Genomic DNA, 19,784 nt, shown 5'->3' with positions numbered 1-19,784 from the left:
AAAAATTAGTATATGCCTTTCTTGTCTAAGCTGCTCAAAATAGCTGCCACACTGTGCATGAGCAGTAGAAACAAGGACACAAAAAAAATTCAATGCAGCTGTCCAGCCATGCATGCATCATGTTAGCAGGTTTAATCAAGTTCTACATCAACAGTATCATGGCAAATACAGCAGAATCCTCCATTCATTTCTGTGCAGTTACAGTGCAATAAATAATGAAGTAGCTGGTTGTACATATTTCAAAATGTCCTAGATGCCTATCAAGGTCATTCAAAATGGAATTCAAACCATATATATTTAAAGAGAGAAAAAAAAAAAAAAAAGGTAGATGTTGTAACAGAAAATGTTTTCTAGAATGAAGAGAATGGTCAATTTGGAACACAAATGCAAGGAGAATACAATACAGAAGGCACTTGATTAATGCTGTTTATATGAAAGTTACCAGAAGTTGTTATGCTGTATTTCCCATTTTCTGTTTTAAGAGTGCTAATCGTAAAGTATATTTACAGCAGAAAGCTAAATATTCTCCTTCCATCCAAACAAGCTAGCAGGCAAATTACCATGCAAGGGGAGTTTAAAGTTCTGGTATGCTGCTATTTGCTATGAATCATACACAGTCTTACTACCTGACAACCTGTAAACAACTATTTTAAAAACAACATCAGCAGTAAATACACTAAATTCCCAGAAGACCCACTACAATTGCTTTACTTAGTGTCAAGGAGTTTGATTCACAAAAGAAAGAGTTGGTGCTTATCTGTAAATCTATTTAGCAGGAGAAGGCAGGCCACCATTTCAAGACTTGTCCATCAGTTTGATATCAGATTTATTCAGCCTCTTTGGATATCGTGGGAGGGAGAAGAGAGTTTTCTTGGGCTTTTCTGAATCATCCATCTACACAGCACAAGCAGGTGAACGCCGGACATGCTGGCTCAGTGCCACCCCACCACCAGCCCCTGGAGGAGCTGCTTCATAAGCTCTGCACCGGCAGCAGCAGCCCGTGGCCAAAGAGGTCAGGAGCTCAGCATCGGCAGGCAACAGCTACAGCCACCTTTGTGCCCAGTGTCCCCTCACAACCAGCTTTAATCATCCAGTCTCCTCTTTTCTCCTGGCTAAAGGGAAGACATTTTGGGCATGAGTTCAAAGGCAAGTTCAAATGTAGGCTGCTGGTTTTACTATGCAACGCCACATTTGCTCTGGCACATGCATTTGCAAGCTGCAAAACAACTGGGAAAAGAGTTTGTTCTTTTAGGAGTAATACAAGAGCCTGCTTACAAATGCACCACGTTCAGTATTTCAAAATTAGTATCTCCTAATACTCTGTCCCATAACACATTTTCAAGGAATGGCTCCCCTGCTCTTTTATACAAGATTATTCTACAGTTTAATACAGCCTTTGGAGAACTCCATGTTTAAAAGCCTCTGGCACGTATCAGTTGAAAAGGGCTACCGTTAACCGGCTCAGGTTAAATAATGCAAACTAGTCAGGTTGCTGACCAAACAGACCTCTGTCATACTCCTTGGCTCTGCACGATTTCTGAATTTTCAGGGCATTTTGCAGGCATCCATAAGCAAACTCTGTCCATGCTGCAAACTGAACCAAGGCTATGTGCTTGTGATCTACTGGTACTTCAGTTAATTTCTCTCCCCAAGCACCTGTCTGTCTGCAGAATCATCTGAGACATGTGCATGTTCATTTTTGCAGCTTGTGATCATCTTTAGCCTGCTTACCTCAGAAAACAAGGTTTAAGCAATTCTGCAGCCTATGTTTAAGCGAAAACTTCTGAATTTTGTTTGAAATAAACCGGTCAGAGTGGGAGAGATCACACTTCTAGGCATGTCCTATAAAGAGGGGGATTGGGTGAGAGGCATTTCTAGATAAACAGCTGGGTAGGCTTGAAAAGAAGTTGAGGGAGTTGCTAATATCACGGCTCAATTTTGTTTGTTTCACAGCTGCGCTGTCATACAAGTAGCCTGAGCTTGTGAGACCCTCAGAGCAGCACGGTTTTGCTCTGTGCCATCACCCGTGGTTCTCTTTCAGCAGCAATGCTTCCCACATTCCTGTGTTCCACTGAACACGCTTTAAATTGCACCCACCCACTTCCCCAGTGTCTTACTCTGAATCGCATTGTGTTGTGGTCCTAGCCTGATGCAACCAAAGGATGTTAAAGAAAAACCTAAACAAACAAACACACACACATTCCCCATGATCTTCTCCTTTATTTTTATGAGATTTGGAGTCAAGTTTTTATTACTGTTCGCAACTTTTTCTTTGTCTTCCTGGGTGTTTGCGTTTATTCCCAGTATCTACATATCTCAGCAGTATGTATACTATCAATGTAACCCATTGCTGCAAGGAAAATAAAAAGCCCCCTTGAACTGGCAGAGCAGATGAGTTGTTTCCAGCCCCAACTACAGTTCAGGCTGCATAGCAACCTCATGTTTTAACTCCAGAGACTTTGTTCCAGTCCTGAGTTTCAGCCGAGAGACAATTATAACCTTTGCTCCTCACTTTAGATTATTCACTAAATTGTTAAATGATATCAGTCCCCAGAATCACCACGAGCATTTGGCTTTGAACGGGGTACATCTATACTTACTATCACCCTTTGTTTATGGTATTGCAGTCAGCTTTCAATCTGCATGATAAGTTTCCCTTTCCAACTCAATTTGAATTAATTTTGAGATTACAATTTTGTGCGACACCGTAATTAAAGGCAGGAGTGCAATCCAAACATAGAGCATCTACAGATTTCCTTCACTCATGAATGTTGCGATTCTATTTTTAAAAGCAGTTAATGACTGTGGCAAAGTGTACTCCTTCCAAACTAAGTCTGCTTGTTGCTTGTAGCTCTTTTATACAAGGAGAGAGGAGCCAGACCCAGCAAGTATAAGCAGAACAAGGCACCTCCAGATGCCTTTTTGTTCTCTATCATTCATGATAGCACCAGAGTGTCATCAGTGTTAAATCATAATGCAGGAACAGTCCCTAGCACATACGGTAGATAGTAGCAGCCGGGATGAGGAAGTTATCTCTCAGCCCAGCACTGCATGCATTTAGACAGACCAAAATGCCTTGCCTTACTAAAATAGTAGGCAAAATAAAGAAACGTGAAACTTACACCTTCCGTTGAGCTCTTCATTATTTGATTCCAGGTTCTTTTGCACTCAGCATGTGTGGTCTGACATGCAGCCAGGCTCCAATGCTCAGGTTAGACTGCCCTAGAGAGCAAAACGTATGGGACAGCCTCATCAGAAAATGTAACACCAGCAGCCACTCCTAGTACTATGTGTTAATCTATTTTGAGGGAAAAGTAAAATTAAATTTGCCCTAATATTTTTTTATACATAAAACAAGCTTGCATGGATAAAAAAGCTTTGGATCGTTAATACAGTGCTATATATGCAGTCTGCTGAGACAACACTGTATCTGTTAACAGACCCAGGCTAAACAGACTTAACAGCACTTTGTACCTCCTGTATCAGACACAAATAGAAGGGCCTGCTCCCATTGGTCTTATTGACCTTCTTTTGGGGTTTTGATATACTTTATCTTGATCCCATGAAAAAATCTTAATCCTGGTCCATAAATGTTTTTTTTTTACCACAGCTGAAAGTACCTTATCAGCTCTCCCCTTGCTTTTCATTTACAGAGTGAATGAGACGTGCTGCAGAGGGATTAACTACTTTGACCTGATGGAAAAAGCTGTAGAGTTACAGGTGAGATTTTAACACCTGTCTCTTCTCAGAAACCTGGTGATATCACATCTTCTCACCTTCCTGATCACATGTGATAGGTTCACATTATTCATAGGGTCAGTAATTCATGGGATTCCCCTACTATCACCTTCTCCTTTCCCCCTCTCCTTCATAAGGTATTTTCCAGTATACACAATTAAACAGGAAAATGTAGCCTGTCAATAGCCTCAAAGTGTTCCTTCCTGCTCAGAATAGTACTAAGGAGCTTGATCTGAAGTTATGGGCGTAAACAAAATTCAGGCAAATCAAGACTGGGTCAGAGTTTTCACAGAGAAAGCTACCATTGCAGGCTATGCTTACAATCTTAATTAAAGAATCTTCGTGCACACCATTACTGAGGCTTTGTCAGAACTGCCAGCTTCTTATTACATCTTTTCTCCTTTATAACTAAGAAAACTTTGAAAGAGTGGTAGAGTCTGTGAAAATATGATCTTAAGTCAGTGGCACTGAGTGCAGAAACAGATAGTCTACTTAGTGATCAAAATTGTAATAAGCAGACGTGGTTCTTGCTAACTGCCTAGTGCCATCTATTGATGGAAGAGTAAAAGTTGAAGGCATTTGTTGCAAAATGTATGCACCGCAATGACCTTCACCTAGACAGCACAGGAGGGGGGAACAGGCTGCAGAGCCTCCATGGCACTTCTGCTGAGGTTGGACTTTATGCCTGTTCCTCTTTCCAGACTCTGAAGATCTCCTGGGAGCTGCAAGAGGCAGGAGTTGTCTTTGTGCTCACTGTATGCCTTTGTACAGGCTTGATATCCACTCAGTTCCTAGTAGCATTTCTTCCTTCTGCTCAATGTTGTAGGGAATGGAGGAGTCAGTACTTCTTCAGGATCCACGTTGGATGGCAGGAGGTTTTTCCCACTCCACACAGGAGAGAACTGCAGCCATCTAGCTGTGCTTCATTTCTCACTAAGTATTCTCATAGCCAGGAAAGAAACATTACAGGTATGAATCAGTTCCAGACTAGGAAACCTATTAAAGGCTCTGCACGTGAGATAGCTATTGGTCGAATTCAAGGGTCCAGTACTTTCGCTGAAACATCCATGCACAGAGTCAAGTAATACTCCCAGGAGCGCCCCACTGACCTCCAGCTGTTCTTCCAGAAGGGCATGGGTTTCTGCAGCTGGTGTGTCATATCTGCCAAACCATTGTGGACATCTCAAGTGACATTAGACTCCTGTGCTCAGACGATTGAGTCAAGGCACTAGACAATACCATCCGTGGAGTTTTTTGGTTAATTCTTTGCCCCAAAGGAGACACCTGCGTTTGCTCTGTTGAATGACATCCTAAATGCCTCTGACAATAGTGGAAGTCTAGACACCAAGCTCATGTGTAAACATTTGAATTTAGGTGCCTTCATCTGGAGCTTAACCTGAGCTCATGTGTCCAAAAACCATCCAGCCACTCAATACAACACTACTTGTTCAACACCTCCATTTAATTCTTTCCTTGACACCTCAGTGTGATTGTTGCCCTGGCTCTGGTCAGAGACAACGAATACCTCCCCTGAATTGTTAGAATTTCCTATCTGAAAGGTTTTATTTACCTATTAACACGGCATAAAAAACCAGTTTTGGAAAGATAAGCATAAAGACTGTAGGATCCCTGGTGCATATTTTTAAAACATCGTTAGGAACTATTTAATTCACAGCTCTTCCATTCTGTCTCTATCTCATCGCAGGACTTGTTTACTGTTGCTGGGGGTAGCCACTGACAGTAGAAGTCCATAGACAGCTAAGTAGCAGTGGCTTTATCTAAACATCAAAGGACTCGGATAGATTTTAAATGATAAATTCAGAGCAAAGGGACAATTTTGTCATTATATAAGGCAGCATTCAGAGACTCAAGGCTTTGGGAAGTGAAAGTGGTAAACTGGAAGTGAATGTGCATGACTGTGCTGCTTTAAAGTCTGTGATTTTTGTATAGTAAGTAACTATGCAATCACTTTTTGTTCTGAGGCAAAGTTATTGCTCCCACAATGTTGCAGGCATGACAAATAAGTTAGACTTCTCAGGTAACCACGGGGGCATAGGAGGCAGCAGTCCAGGGCACGATCTGAGAGCAGTGCAAGTCTCCTGTGAGAGAAAGATATTGATAGACATTGAACTAGGAATGTACTCAGCAACCAAGAAAGATCAGAACAGTTTAAACTCAACACTGCAGTACTTAAGCCCATGTAGAAAATCAGCATGGAGACAGAGGAAACAAGGCAAAGGCACAGAGTCATCTGAAACTCTTTCTGTGGTAGCCACACCAAGCATCCGCAGAGTGGGAACAGAGCAGTGGATGAGCTCTCCTAGTCCTCCAGTAACCCAACTGAATAGTTGTCAAGCTCCTTAAAACTGGTCAGATGGTTTTGCAGCCAAAACATGCTGTCTCTGAATCTTTCCACTCATGTTGTTATGCTCTTTCTACTAATTGAAAACCTCAATCTATTCGTGGCTATCTTAGTCCCACCCAATCTGTTTGTGTGCAGTGATAAAATACAACTTTGTATTATAATACTGCTTTTCTGAGCTTTTAACTCTACTTCTGTCTTTGAAACACTTTAGAGACTCTCAGCAGGTATGAGAGTCCCATTGAGCTAGACACCCTACTGGGATCATACATAACAAAACTCTGCCTCCAAGTTTTAGTGATGTGCTACACACAACATTACATATTTCCAGACCAGGGTCAAAATGAGTAGTTGCCAAGGCAGAATTAATCTGGTTAATGAGGTTTTCATTCCAGGAGAATAAGAGAAAACAATTCCTCATATCTCTGTTTCCATATATTAGCTACTTTGTATAATGATGAGAGTAGGGTAAAATATTGTTGGTGATTCAGAAGAACAAAGTAATAAAAGGGCTTGAGTAGCTTGGAGGGAAGAGTGCACTGAACTTTAAAAGATACTTAATACATCCATAAATAAGCTAAGATATTATATACAGCTCATGTAGACTTTCATAAGGAGCATTAAGAAGTAATGACTCATAAGAAAATAAAAACTAAGGAGGACAAAAATGCATATTTTCCCTTCCCCACCCCCCATCCCCCTCCTAAAATCTCAGTAGAAATCAGGAGGGTGTCCTAAAATTTTATCCTCCACAAAAACCCTGTGGTACTTATTTGGCAAATGAAAAAGTCTTTAAAATGTTCCTATATGCTACATTTCACTGCTATGTGCTTTTTTCCCTGCTAACGAATACCATGATAACCATAATGTATAATGTATACAGCTATTGTTTTCTTTATATACACAAATTACTAGTCCAATTGGTTAGAAACATTTAAACAGTACAATGACTTTTGGTTTTACAATGGCTTTTCTCCCAAGCAAGAAAGATTTTTAAATGCAATAACTGAACATCTCTAGCCTCCCAAAATCCAGTGCTTTCACCAAAACTGAAATTTGCCCACCTATTTTTCCTTCAGTCACAGCACAGAAAAGAAGAAGAAAACATTGGGGGAGGAAAACCAGAAGAAATATGATAGGGATTGATGTTGACAGAGGAATCCCTGGGTTCCTGCCTCTCCCCTGAGCACTCTCTATTCGTGTCATTCGTGCCTGCATGTTACACAGTATGAAGTCAGTAAGGAGCCCTTGGAGCCAAGAAGGAAAAACATGGGGTTATCGCAGCTACAACAGTGCTTTCTTTGTCTTCTAGTTCCTGTGGAGCACTTGTTAGTTCATGGGAAGCAAAGTAACATCAACAGGAGGGATTTAGGTTGTTCTCACTGGTATGCTACCCCTCCACAACCTGGGCCAGGTGTTTCTGGAGGTGGTGCCTTGTGTACTTCAGACAGAAAAGGGCACTCTTTTGTGTCCCAGAGAACTCTTTTAGTACTACATAAATAAAGGTGTACTTTTTTGATTTGTTTTTTAAGGTAAAAGGGGACTAACCACTGTAATTCCTCTGCAACCTCACCTATCAGATGGGGCAGGCATACGGAGGGGCATTGAGTTTGGGGGCTTCCTGAGGTTAATGGGTGATACAGAAAATCAAAAACTCCATTCCAGAAAAATGAAGAGTTCATGTCTAGTTTTTGCTTTAAAATTATTGACTTAAATCTTGTTCTCCAAAATAGTTTTGACTCCAAATATTATCCAGAACATCTCTAAGCTGCAGTTGGGATTCTCAGGGTCACATTACAGGAGAGGGTTGAGGCCTGGGAGGGAGCAGTGGGAGGACCCTCGGTCCAGCAGACTGGTTGGCTCTCCTGCCAGCTACTCAGCAAAGCTGAGTTTGGGGGCACTTTCACTGTGGCTCTTGACAAAGCCTCAGTGTCAGGTAGCGGCACCACAGCAGGACCTTCCGGGTAACAGTACTTTCCTCCTGGCTGCCAGCACTGGCTCTAAGCACCAAATAAGCTGTCCTAGCACTGACCACAGTTTGTCCTCATTGGCATTTAGGGACGTACATGGGTCGACAGCAGTGGTGATAAACCAGTTACCAAGACCAGGCAGTAAACCACAACTTTTTCACAGCCACAACAAGGCTTTTCTCTACCTTGATGCTTTCTTAAAGTGAAATGCTACTTTGCAACTCTTCATATAGATCCACATGTACTAACAGTGGAGTCACTGTTGGAGTGTCCTACACCCAGGCTTAACGTGGGTCAAGACCGTATTCACAGCATGACAGTCTGTTCTTTGCAGTCACGTGCAATGCTGCAGTCCCAGCAGAATGGTACTGCCCTACTCCAGCAACAGAAAACAAGAAGGAAAATTGTGACAGCATGGGCAGACTTACGGAGTAGTTAGTATGGGGCTAAGTTTTGGATTCATGCTGGAAACAGGTGATAATTCGGGGATATTTTAGTTATTGCTGAGCAGTGCTTGCACAGAGTCAAGGCCTTTTCTGCTCCTCGTACCGTTCTGCCAGTGAGAAGGCCGGGAGTGCACAAAAAGTTGGGAGGAGACAAAGCTGCGACAGCTGACCCCAACTGACCAAAGGGATATTCCATACCATATGATGTCATGTTCAGCAATAACAGTGGGGGGAAGGTTGGCTGGGGGGCTGCTGCGCAAGGACTGGCTGGGCATCAGTCGGTTGGTTGGTTTCATTTGCATCGCTTTTCTTTCTTGGGTTATTATTATTATTATATATTATTATATTTTGTTTCAGTTATTAAACCCTTCTTATCTCAGCCCATGAGTTTTCTCACTTTTACTGCTCCAATTCTCTTCCCTCCGTCCTGATGGGCATGGGGGTGAGCAAGTGGCTGAGTAGTGCTTCGTTGCCAGCTGAGGTTAAACCGTGACAGTCCTTTATAGTGCCCAACACGGGACTCGAAGTGTTTGAGATAATAACAGATTGACCAGAGTGTATTAGAAGGGATTTATATCTGTTAACAGTTGCGGGTCACAATATCGATTCATGTGTTCTTGATATTAGTTTATCTGATCTGTGCCATGCTCCTTTTCTTGCTGTATATGTTAAAGATTGGTGTTGGCTTTTGCAGTTTACTGCACTCTGTAGTGATTAGTAATGTTTGCCTGAGAGTTTTGTTATTAGAACACTGACCTTGAGTTTAATCTGATATTTGGGCTCTGTACTGAAGCCATTATTGTACTTCAGGTACCCCCTCATGAAGGCAATTAACAACTAAACTTCTTCCTCTGAGAGGATTTTTTGTGGAGGAAATACAGAAGGCACCTTCTCTACCTTCTTCTGTGATGTCTTCTCCCTCATTACAATAATTTCTCAGTATCTTGAATATCCTTGGGTAGTTAAAGTACTTCTGTTGGTATTTCTTAGGAATATTTCTTTGGTTTTGTCTTAGGTTAACAAGCAATTTACGAATGTGACTCCACGAGGGTATGGTCATGGGTGGCATGGCATGTAAGAGAACATGGGCAGGTATCTAAGGAATGTCTCACCTCCAGTGGTGTGGAATTTCAATCCCGAACAACTTAAGGATCCTGATGAAGTGATAGAAATTTTGGGGGGAAAAAATGCCTTGGCTATTCCAAAGAGGTACAACTTACTGCACTGTGCTGGGCCCTGGCCAGCATCTACCAAACATTTCTCCGTATTATGAAGCACCTTCAGGGAAAAGAGAGGGAAAACAAACCAACACGGCTAAACCAGTGACTATATCAGTCGCCTCTGTATCTAAAAAGAAACAATGGAAGCAGAAGTCAGCTCATTTAGTAAGGGATGAAGAAGCTTCTCCTAAGAGGCAGCAGGAGAAAGAATCAGAAGAGGCAGCCTGTTCTTCAGCAGTCACAGGAACAGGAGGAGGAAGAGACTAAAATCATAAATGAGACAGAACCCACCCAAACCCTATCCCTATGTGAGGTGCAAGATATGAAAAAAAGATTTTAGCCATCAACCAGGTGAGTTAATGCACAGCTAGTTACTCCTATACTGGGATATTGGGACCAGTAGTCAGGAATTAGAGGGTAAGGAAGCCTGGCAGCTAGAATCCCTTGCTAAGGATAAGGCCATTGACAAGGAGATTGGAAAAAAGGCAGGAGTCCTCAGTTTTTGTCAGCAACTCCCTTTTTTCCCCATCAGATTAACTATTTTCCAAAGGTGAATTCTTTTTTAACAACTGTGCTCTACAGACAGTGTTTTGCACAAGGGTAATTCAGAAAGGCAAGCTTATTTGAATTGCAAAATAAATAAAATGATGTCTAAGAGATAATCTTGTTGTAGATTAGAATAGACGTATCTACAAATTGTGCTATTCTGCAAAACATGTGCAGTAAGACATGTCAGTCTGCCTGATCAATAGGTACAAAATGCACCCTCTTTGGCACTAGGTGAGTACATGGGTGCAGTTCTGTGGATACAGTTTGTTGATTTGTGAAATCAGATAAGCAGAGCTGGTGGTATTGGTGACAAATGTGTTTATTGGTATTAGAAATACCTTTACAGCTCTTCATTGAGACACTATAGTGATGGTGAGGTCTCAGGTGAGGACTGGTCTCAACATGCTGTCTTTGAAGAGTTATGTGAAAAATTCCTCCAAACTTGGTCAAATTATAAGACCATCACAAACCCACAAGTACAGCAAAGACTGTTGGGATTTTAGCCAAATAATTTTAATATTACATCTGCAGTGGTTATGTTGTATCTCCTTCTGGCTTCTCCTTACTAACCAGATTTGATATGCCATGTCCTCAGAATGAAAAATCTTTTTCCATTCTGGGCTATGGTAACTGTATTTTCTCTGCAGTTCTTCTGCCACAGTTTTGTGGGGTGTAAGAAAAGAGAAAAGATGTTATTTCACCTCTATTTTCCATATTTATTCCTCCACTCTTTTTTCTTTCTGCAGAGTTCAGTATAAGGGTCAGATCTCTGATGGTCACTGCAGTGAAGGGTAGCGGTATCCTTACAAATCTGCTACTGCAGAACTGAAATACCATGTATTGAATGAGGTTGGCAGTTGCAGGAAAGGACAGGGTGGTCTCACGGGAAAGGGAACTGAACATTGCCCCAATTCTGTCAGCTTTAAAGTTGGGAAATGGATTCTCTGCCACCCTCCAACATGGAGTTTATGTGGTCCTGACGAGGGCATTTAAACCTAATTGCTCAGTGCTGGGGACTTACTGTGCCCAACACCTTTCTCTTCTGGTTAGCCATCATGAGACAGCCAGGGCCAGGCTTGCAGAAACACCAAATGCTAACCTCTGACACTGTCTTCTTCCAAACATACCTCACCTCATCCACTGGTACTCTGTTTTTCACTCTCTTTTTTTGACCTTTATATCAACAAGATGGGTCTTTCTGTGGGTATCCTGGATTTAACTTTACTATAAGGAGTATATATAACAATGGGTTAGAAGTCTGTCAGTCTGGCTGGAATCTATTTCAGGCTGAGTAATACTGGACAGTGTTAAGTAATGCTGATGCTACCAAGCTACGAGTTAAGGTAGCGCTGTTGACCCAAGCAGCAGTTGCATATAGTGTTACAGATATTACCTACCTCTAGCAGTTGTTTGCAAGCTCCAGACCTGAGAAGGCACATGACACCAGCTCTGTTGTACATACCTGTATGTCACACACATAGGCATCCCACGAAAACAATGGCAGACTAAGTAATCCAGTGAACTGGGATGAATTTTGTACATAAGAGAAGCTTCAGCCAGGGAACAAAAGGCTCCGCTGGTTATTGGCTGGCCAGGAGTTTGCCACTGTTGTGCTGCCTATTGTGTTGCCTGGGTGAAGGAAGCCACAGTGACAGTATTGACTGATCTGTGTGTGATAGAGAGGTCAGGTTCCCTGGCAGAGTCAGCTTTTAAGGGAGAGCCATCAGCACAGTAAATGCAACTATAAAATTAGCTTCAGCTTTTACCTAAGGAATGATAACTTCCTGATTAAATCCCTGGTTAAATCTTTGCTTCTACTAGGCAAGTTCTTATTGACCTTGGAGTGACACTGAAAAATGAAATCCTGCTGTCGACCACTTTAATGCCTCCACCGGAGCCTAGACATGCATCTCTTCTCCAGCAGACTTTCAAAGGTGTTTAGAAGCCCCAGGGTGAAGGCTGTCATTTAGTAGACAGACAAATAAGCATAAACGTGTTCTACTAAACTCCCTTTGAAAATTAGATACTTAGCCTGCTCAGGGATTTCTGAATAACCCAGCAGGTGATGATCTCTATCTTCATAAGTCTCTGAAACAATGTAGTTTCTACCTCCTTTTTAGCTGCTCACTTTAATAGTACTCCCCTAACACACTGAGGCACAATGACTATAAACTGACTACTATCTACAAACTGTTCAAACCTGGACTAATGAGCAAACTTTTAAATCCCTATATAAGTATGCAAGAAAATGTTACAGAGCTGACCAAATTGCTGAATTTCTTGCACTGAAGATAAATGCACAGGAGAGGGGGCTGTAAGACCAGATTGATTTTCACTAAAGGAGCCTTGCAAAGCTGAACACATGATGGCTCACGGATGACAGAAATAATGAGAAAATAGCTTGAACTTTAATTAGCCTTTTTTTTCAAATGTTTCTAAGTAGGTTTGTGTTATATGTAGCCAAAACGTAAGGACTTTAACATCAATGAATGCTCTTAATCTTACCTATATGCTCCAACCGCAGAAATATGTCTTACAAAGATTCTTGACTGCTCTGTGTGACATAAACACCTCCTAGGATTATGAGATCAGTGTGGCACAAGTGTTGGTGAGTGCAGAAGGGGCAGCCAAGTGGAAAACAGGTTCCTGGAACTGCTGAGACAGGTCATCTTGAAAGATGGGAATTGGAGAACAATCAGGATAATTTTACATCCGTCCAGTAGAGGCACGGAGTTCAGAGACAAAAAAGAAAAATAGCTTCCCTATCTTAATATGTCTGTTCTTGTCACTCTGCTGTGTGCACAAGGTCTGTTACAGGTTACTTCTCTTTAGACTTTTTCAAACTTGCAAACAGTGTAGCAATAATGGTTGAATCCCCCAAAAGTTACAACTTTTGTAAGATTATCCTCAATCTGATTACGTTGGCTCAAACATTGCACCATGAGATAACTTTCTGAATATATTATTAAACACATGAATCCACCATAAATGCTCCCTCTAGTAGAAAATAACTAGTAAAAGAAAGCTCCCAGTAACATTTACCAGGTGCACCTATCATAACTTTACAAAAAATCGGAACTGTTGTCCAAAACTGTAATATATGTGCTGCTGTTTTGTTTCCCACATGCAGGGTACTTTGTCTTGTTCAGGCACAGTTTGTTTTCTTAAACTGAGATTTTGTAGGCTATGTCTTCTGCAGCATCTCATTTCAAGTGCCTCTGAGGCCATTATCAGAGTCAAACCACATATTACAGATCTCTTTTGCTAATATTTATGATGTGCTTTGAATAACAGACATTCTGTCTTTAAAATCAGAAAATACAGAAATTGCAATGTCTTTTTCCATAGAAAACTGACCCTGTGGAATTGTACTTTTTGCAGGTTTTATCACTTTATCTTCTATGGTAAGAAGAAGCCCATGTTCTTGATTGAAGGGCTTGGCCAACAACAAATTTGTGGAACTGTTTTGGACTCTTTTCTACCTCAGAGTGATTACTTGAGCATTTTTTGCATTTTTTCCTAGAGAGCAGTAATGACTCATGGTTGCTTTTTATCTGACCATTATATTTTTCAGCCTGTGCATACTTGTAACTCATGATGCATAACTGTAAGACCACACGAATAATGGATATTAGCATCCATTTCGCCAATTTAATGAAATTCAATGCATAGAAAGGTAGTCCTGGACCTGCTCTAGAGACCAGTAGAAGTGAAGAAAAGCGGGCTTCTCCTAACCCATCCATTAAAAGTGACATAGATGAGAGGGGACGACTTGCCTACCTATTGCAAGGTATTTTCTCCATTGCTTAGGAGAAAGTCAGGACTAGACCAGATGCCTCCCTTTTAGGTGAACAATGTTAGATGAAATGAAACTCCTGGTTAGGGCTCAATCAAATCTTGTTTGAACTGAAAAATTCCCTACATATTTTTTCATTAACCTAGGTAAATTTCAGCTTTTATTTTCCTGCCAAGCCCTATTATGAGATGAGACAAGCTATGTCCCTCAAGGCTTGACTAAAGCAGATGCCATGGTTCTTTTCATTAAAAAATACAGTGGGAGGAGGAACTGTACCCAGCTTTTACACAGTGGGTGACTTATTAGATAGCTCACTCAAGATGTGGGGGATCCACATCAAAGCGATTCAGTGGGAAAGAGAAAAGCAGGCAGCCAAAGCTGCCGCCCCTGACAGCATGATGACTATGAGTACAGCTCTGTTAAGCTGCGGTTTCGATGAGGCCACAGAGTATGATTAAGACAATCAAACACACCACAAGACAGTCAAGGATACAGATCTTTTATTAGCATTTGGTCTTGGACACAAGTGAGGATGTTGGAGCCATTGTGAGCTGTGACTTGCTTTCTATGTCAGGGTGAGTAAATCCCTTAATTCCTCCCTGTCTGCACTTCTCAGTTTGCAAAATGGTTTTGGAAATGTGGGACCGTCCTGGCTATGCTCATACTGATTGAAAGAGTAAACTTTAAATAACTGACGACAGGACAAGCTGTGGCTCCTTGCCCACCTTTCACACCATCTCCCCACCTCCCAAGACAGCCAGGAGAACAGACGAAGCCAACAGACACCTTGTCCCAGGGGCCTCCAAAAGACACATGCCAGCTGCCCTGAGCTTTAGCTGGCCAGGTCTCTGTCTGAAGGAGAGCCTTAGTAATCTAGCTATGACTGGCTACTGAATATACCAATATTTTTTGATGGTAGTTTCTCATCTCAGGTTCCCTATTCTTTATTTTTATAAAGTCCGTGTCACAAAGCCCCAATGTAAACTGTGTCCAGAAGATGTTTGCAGAAAAATTTAAATAGTCTTGCAGTATCCAAAAATGGTGCTGAAACCTCTTGCACGCAATCTCCTGGCACCTCATCTATGAGATCCCTAACAGATACAAGTAAGTTAAGTGAGGCGTGATCTCCTGTATTAGACCAGCTGGTAGAGCTGCAGAAAACAACAAGCCTCCAGGCACAGTGGCCCTTCCCATCTCAGGGAAAAGCTCCTGATTCAGAGTAAAGAAAGCCTGTGTGTCCCAGACAGATGCATCTGTCTGAGTCCAGAGGAAGGATTGTGTGCCCAAGGCCACAGTGCCTGGGCACCAGTGCTTGCTGCCCAATGGGTTTTGCTGCTGTATCAGTCAGCCTAACAAAAGGTACTATTTCTTCTTCAAAAATTGCTGAATCTGTATCCTTAGACCATCACAATTACAACAGCGTTGCCATTTGTATAAAACAAAACCCTAAATCATCCCACTAACAGGGAACAATTTGTTTTCTGCCTCGGTTGCCTTTTGTCTTTCAGTGAATGTAACCCTGTTCCCTATTGCCTGTGTCTGCACCCAGTGGATGCTAAGGGAGATTCAGAGGAAATTAAGTTTCCTTTGGGAAACACCTACCTTCAGTGATCATGAAAGGTTTGTTTTCCCTCCTCCTCCAAATAGCAGCTGCTGAAAATTTTAAAGATCTCTTTAACCTTCAGCATTTCTACACAATTCTTGCATTGAGGAAGAAAGAAGGAAGGCAGGAAGAGAGGAAGGAACAGTAAGCACTACGCTATACATGCTCATGGTTTATTTTCTATAATGCTTGCTGTGTAACAGTCCATCTTGTGCTCTTGCCAAAAGTAGTCATAAAAGATTGCTCAGAGAAGAGTAAGAATAGGACAAGTATGTGCAATACATACCTCTAATGCTCTTCCAGCCATCAATTATTTCCAGCTTGTGGACTTTCAGGTGTAGATATAGCTTCTATGTATTTAGTATCTCCTCTATGAACTTGTTCTAACTCACTTTTTAACATCTACCTCTTTTGGTTGAGAAGTTGGATCCACATCTCACAGTGGAAAGAATCACCTCCTTACTTTACATGTACATACACTGAATTTCATCTGCCATTTTGCTGTCAGCTCACTCAGTCTTGGAAGTCTTCCTGCATCCCACAATTAGCACTACTACCTTACTCAAATTAGGGTCATCTACAATCCTTCTTTGCCACTGGCTGAACTATGGTTGTCTATGAATACGTTGAACAGTACAGATCTCTGGATAAATCTGAACTACATTGGTAAAGTCCTCTTGCCTCCAGGGACTGATTGTTTCTTCCAATTCTCTTTCCTATTCCTAACCAAGTTTTTTATCTTTTCTCTTTTATGGTAGATACGTAGTTACTGTATTTTTGATGTTTGGTCTGCTGCTAAACCAGAACATATATGGCAGTCAAAGTAAAAGGTGGCAAAGAGTACACAAGCAGGTATGCAAGCAAGGGAGCAAGGTGAGATTACAAGGTTGATATGATCTCCTAGGCTGTTTCTCCAGTGTTTTCAAGGTTAATGTCTGCCACTTCTAGCTGCATCTAGCCACCTGGAGTCAGAAAAAGAGCATCTTAGCTTGATTATTGGGAAAAAAACCTTGAGGAGTGACAGAAGCTCAGGTCCACTGAATCCACGAAGCAGCACAGCCTGGCCATCCTGGGTCTGCACCCCAGCACTGCCTCTGCTTACACACGTGCTGAGCTGCTAAGCCTCTTCATGTACTCTGCATGACAGTCCCACTTCCCTGCCACACACAGTTGCAGAACAGTTGTCCAGACATGTCCTGCTCACCACAGCTGAGCCAACACAGGCTTCTGACCAGGGGACAGGCTGTGGCCAGAGTCAGAAGGTTCCTTCCCCACTCCACCCCGGCAGAGACTCCCCTCCCTTCTCCATTCTGAGCTCCTCGCTCTTACTGGTGATTATCAGCTAACACATCTCCCTGGCAGCCAGTTTCAGCAGAGCTGGAAAAGTTCTAGACAATAACATCGTACCTCACTGGCTGGCATCCCAGAAGTGTGCGCATCTGACTCCAGTTTCATTCCCAGGCAGCTCCTTGTTTCCCTTTCCTTCCTACGCCCAGTCTGAAAGAAAATAAAAGTCATCAGAGATCATCCTAGCCAGCAGGCCACCTTGAACAGACCAGGGCTCATAGCCCAGATGCATGAATACTCACATAGGGACAAGCCTAACATCCACGGTTTTTATCTGGATACAAAATACTGTACCTACCACACTGCCCCACTCTAATGCCACCAGTGGTAAGTGCCACCTACTATCAAATGCTCTGTCCTCATCCTCACCTCCCTCCTCTTCCTCCACTGGCTTTCAGCAAGGATCTTAGTCACAGTAAAGTCCTCTTCTCCTGAGCACAGCCATTACATTGGCATTCCTGGACGTGAGGGAGTCCTCTCAGGCAACCAGTCTTGTTCTGGAAAGCAAGGACATATAGAAGATACATAAAGAATAGAAGGGTTGCTGGGTAGCAGGTTTTGGACCAGTATTCCTTTTTTCATTCCATATGCACTGCTGAAACAGAGAGCAGAGCCCTTGCCCTGGGTTGCCCTAAGGATGGCATCTCTCTAAACACTCCGTGTAGCTGAGGGTTTAAAGCTCCTTCTAGGCGAGAGGAGAAGACAGGGTGGGCCAGGAAGGCTGTTCAGGAGGGGCAACAGGCCCTGGTTTCCCCAGGGGACCCTTCAGTGCTGCTAGAGGCAGATGAGTGAGGTGGATGCTCAGGCAGAGCTCATCCACACCTCCCGAGGGCTACTGGGTGGCTGGAGCAGAGGAGCATGGCTGTCCCTGCAGCCAAGGGAGGTCCCTTCAGAGGGCCAAACCCCGGAACCTGTTAAGCCTAAGGACTGCTCTATTTTCTTGTTAAATGACCCACTTCAGGCTATTCTAGAGTTGCTCAGCAACTCCTTTTGTCCAAAGCAGCTGGTGTGACTTTTGCACCGCCCTGAGGCATGGAGCCTGCAGGGAGGCTCCTCTCTGCAGCACAGGGGACACGTTCTTCACCTCAGCCTCTGTGGGAGAAAAGAACAAAGTTATTTTGGGAACTGAGTAACAAAACTACACTTTGTCTCTTGCCAGCAATAGTGCGCAGCACTTGTCTCCTGACCTGCTACCCTGAGGAGAGGACTCAGCTGGGAGCCCCAGCCATCCCACGCTTACCCTGCACACAAACCCAAGGGAGGCGTTCACAGCCTGGTCAGCTCTGGCTGGCCCAGGCCTGGGTATAATTTTAAGAGTGGTACCAGGTGCGGTCCCCTGGGAAATAAGAGAGGGACCCCATAGGTCTCTGGTCCTTGGGCTTTCAGGGGAATGGCTAGGTTTGTATGGAATTACAGGCAAGTCCTGTGGAAAATTCCTGAGGAAGAACAAACACCCTCAGGACCCCAAGTTTCTTCTATCAGCGCCAAGGAAAGGCTGGTACTGGCACAGGTCAAGCAGAGCCCATTCTGTAGGTGGCACATTCAGTTACAGGCTGACCTTGGTGCAGACAAGTAGTTTCTCTGGGTAATAGGACTTTTGTGAACCAGGATGAGAGGAATATCTGGTAGCCACAACAGCACTGTGAGTCCAGCAGGACATTTTAATGCAGCATAAAGATTGTGGAACAGACATAGATGCTTGTGCCTGGATAGACATGGGACATGCGCAATGATGTTTACCTACACTCATAAAGCAATTTGAGATTTATTGAGAGCTATTACATTCAAAGCCTTGACAAAACTTTGAATTACAAAACCATCTTCTTTTAATTTCTAAATAAAACGACAGCATTGCTTAGCAAAATTATTTTGAGCAATGTACCTAGTGTCAGACTGATCTCTGTATGACTGTTATAAAGTTAAACATGGCATAACTCTAGGCCTTGGACTTCTTTAATAAGTTAAGATAAGCTATAGCTATGGTTCTTGTCAATGCTCAAGCAATATAACAATTAAAAATAATTTATACTATGTTCCTTCCTTTCCAGACTTAGAGAAACCAAATTAGGACATTTCTACCTACTAGCAAAGAAAAAAAAGATACGCTAGTCATTGGTAAATAAAAACTTAGGTAAACATGCTTGTTTGATAAGTAGCAAGAAAGAAATCATTTCTTCATTGCTCTATGTTGAAGTAGATAAAATCCATTTACTCATGTTTCCCCTCGGCTACCCCACAGCTCTCCATCTTGCCCTTATATTTGAAACATACTCTGATATTTTTACTACAGACTCATTTATTCTTCTTATTCTGTGGCTAGAAGTACACCACACATGAGTTTAAGTACTATGACTGAATTTCACAGGGAATGGAAAAAAAGAGAAAAAATTCAGATTACTCACTGCTAAGAGTATTCCAAATAATTTTGCAAAAGCATTCCACATTTTTTGTCACTAAATAAACAGAGAGAAGCCAAACATTTTGAAGTTTCAGTCACTAGGGACCCCCAGTGACGTTAATGTTCCTGGAATGTCATTTGACCGGTTATACCAAATAGGCTGTTTTCTTTGTCCCTGAATGGAGCTTCTCCTTTAAATAAAATAGTAAACAATAATCATCATTATGATTCTTCATAAAATATTCTAAAAATAAGTATTAAGATTTTACTCTCTTGTGTGCTTTTGGGGATGTTTACCTGAATGTATGAAATAGAAAATCTCCTACAACGCAGAAAACACACCAGGGCCAAGGGG

This window comes from Leptosomus discolor, chromosome 2, assembly GCF_034619465.1.
Source record: "Leptosomus discolor isolate bLepDis1 chromosome 2, bLepDis1.hap2, whole genome shotgun sequence".
NCBI lineage: Eukaryota > Metazoa > Chordata > Aves > Leptosomiformes > Leptosomidae > Leptosomus > Leptosomus discolor.
The sequence above is the reverse complement of the archived record's forward strand: the minus strand, read 5'-3'. Positions refer to the sequence as shown.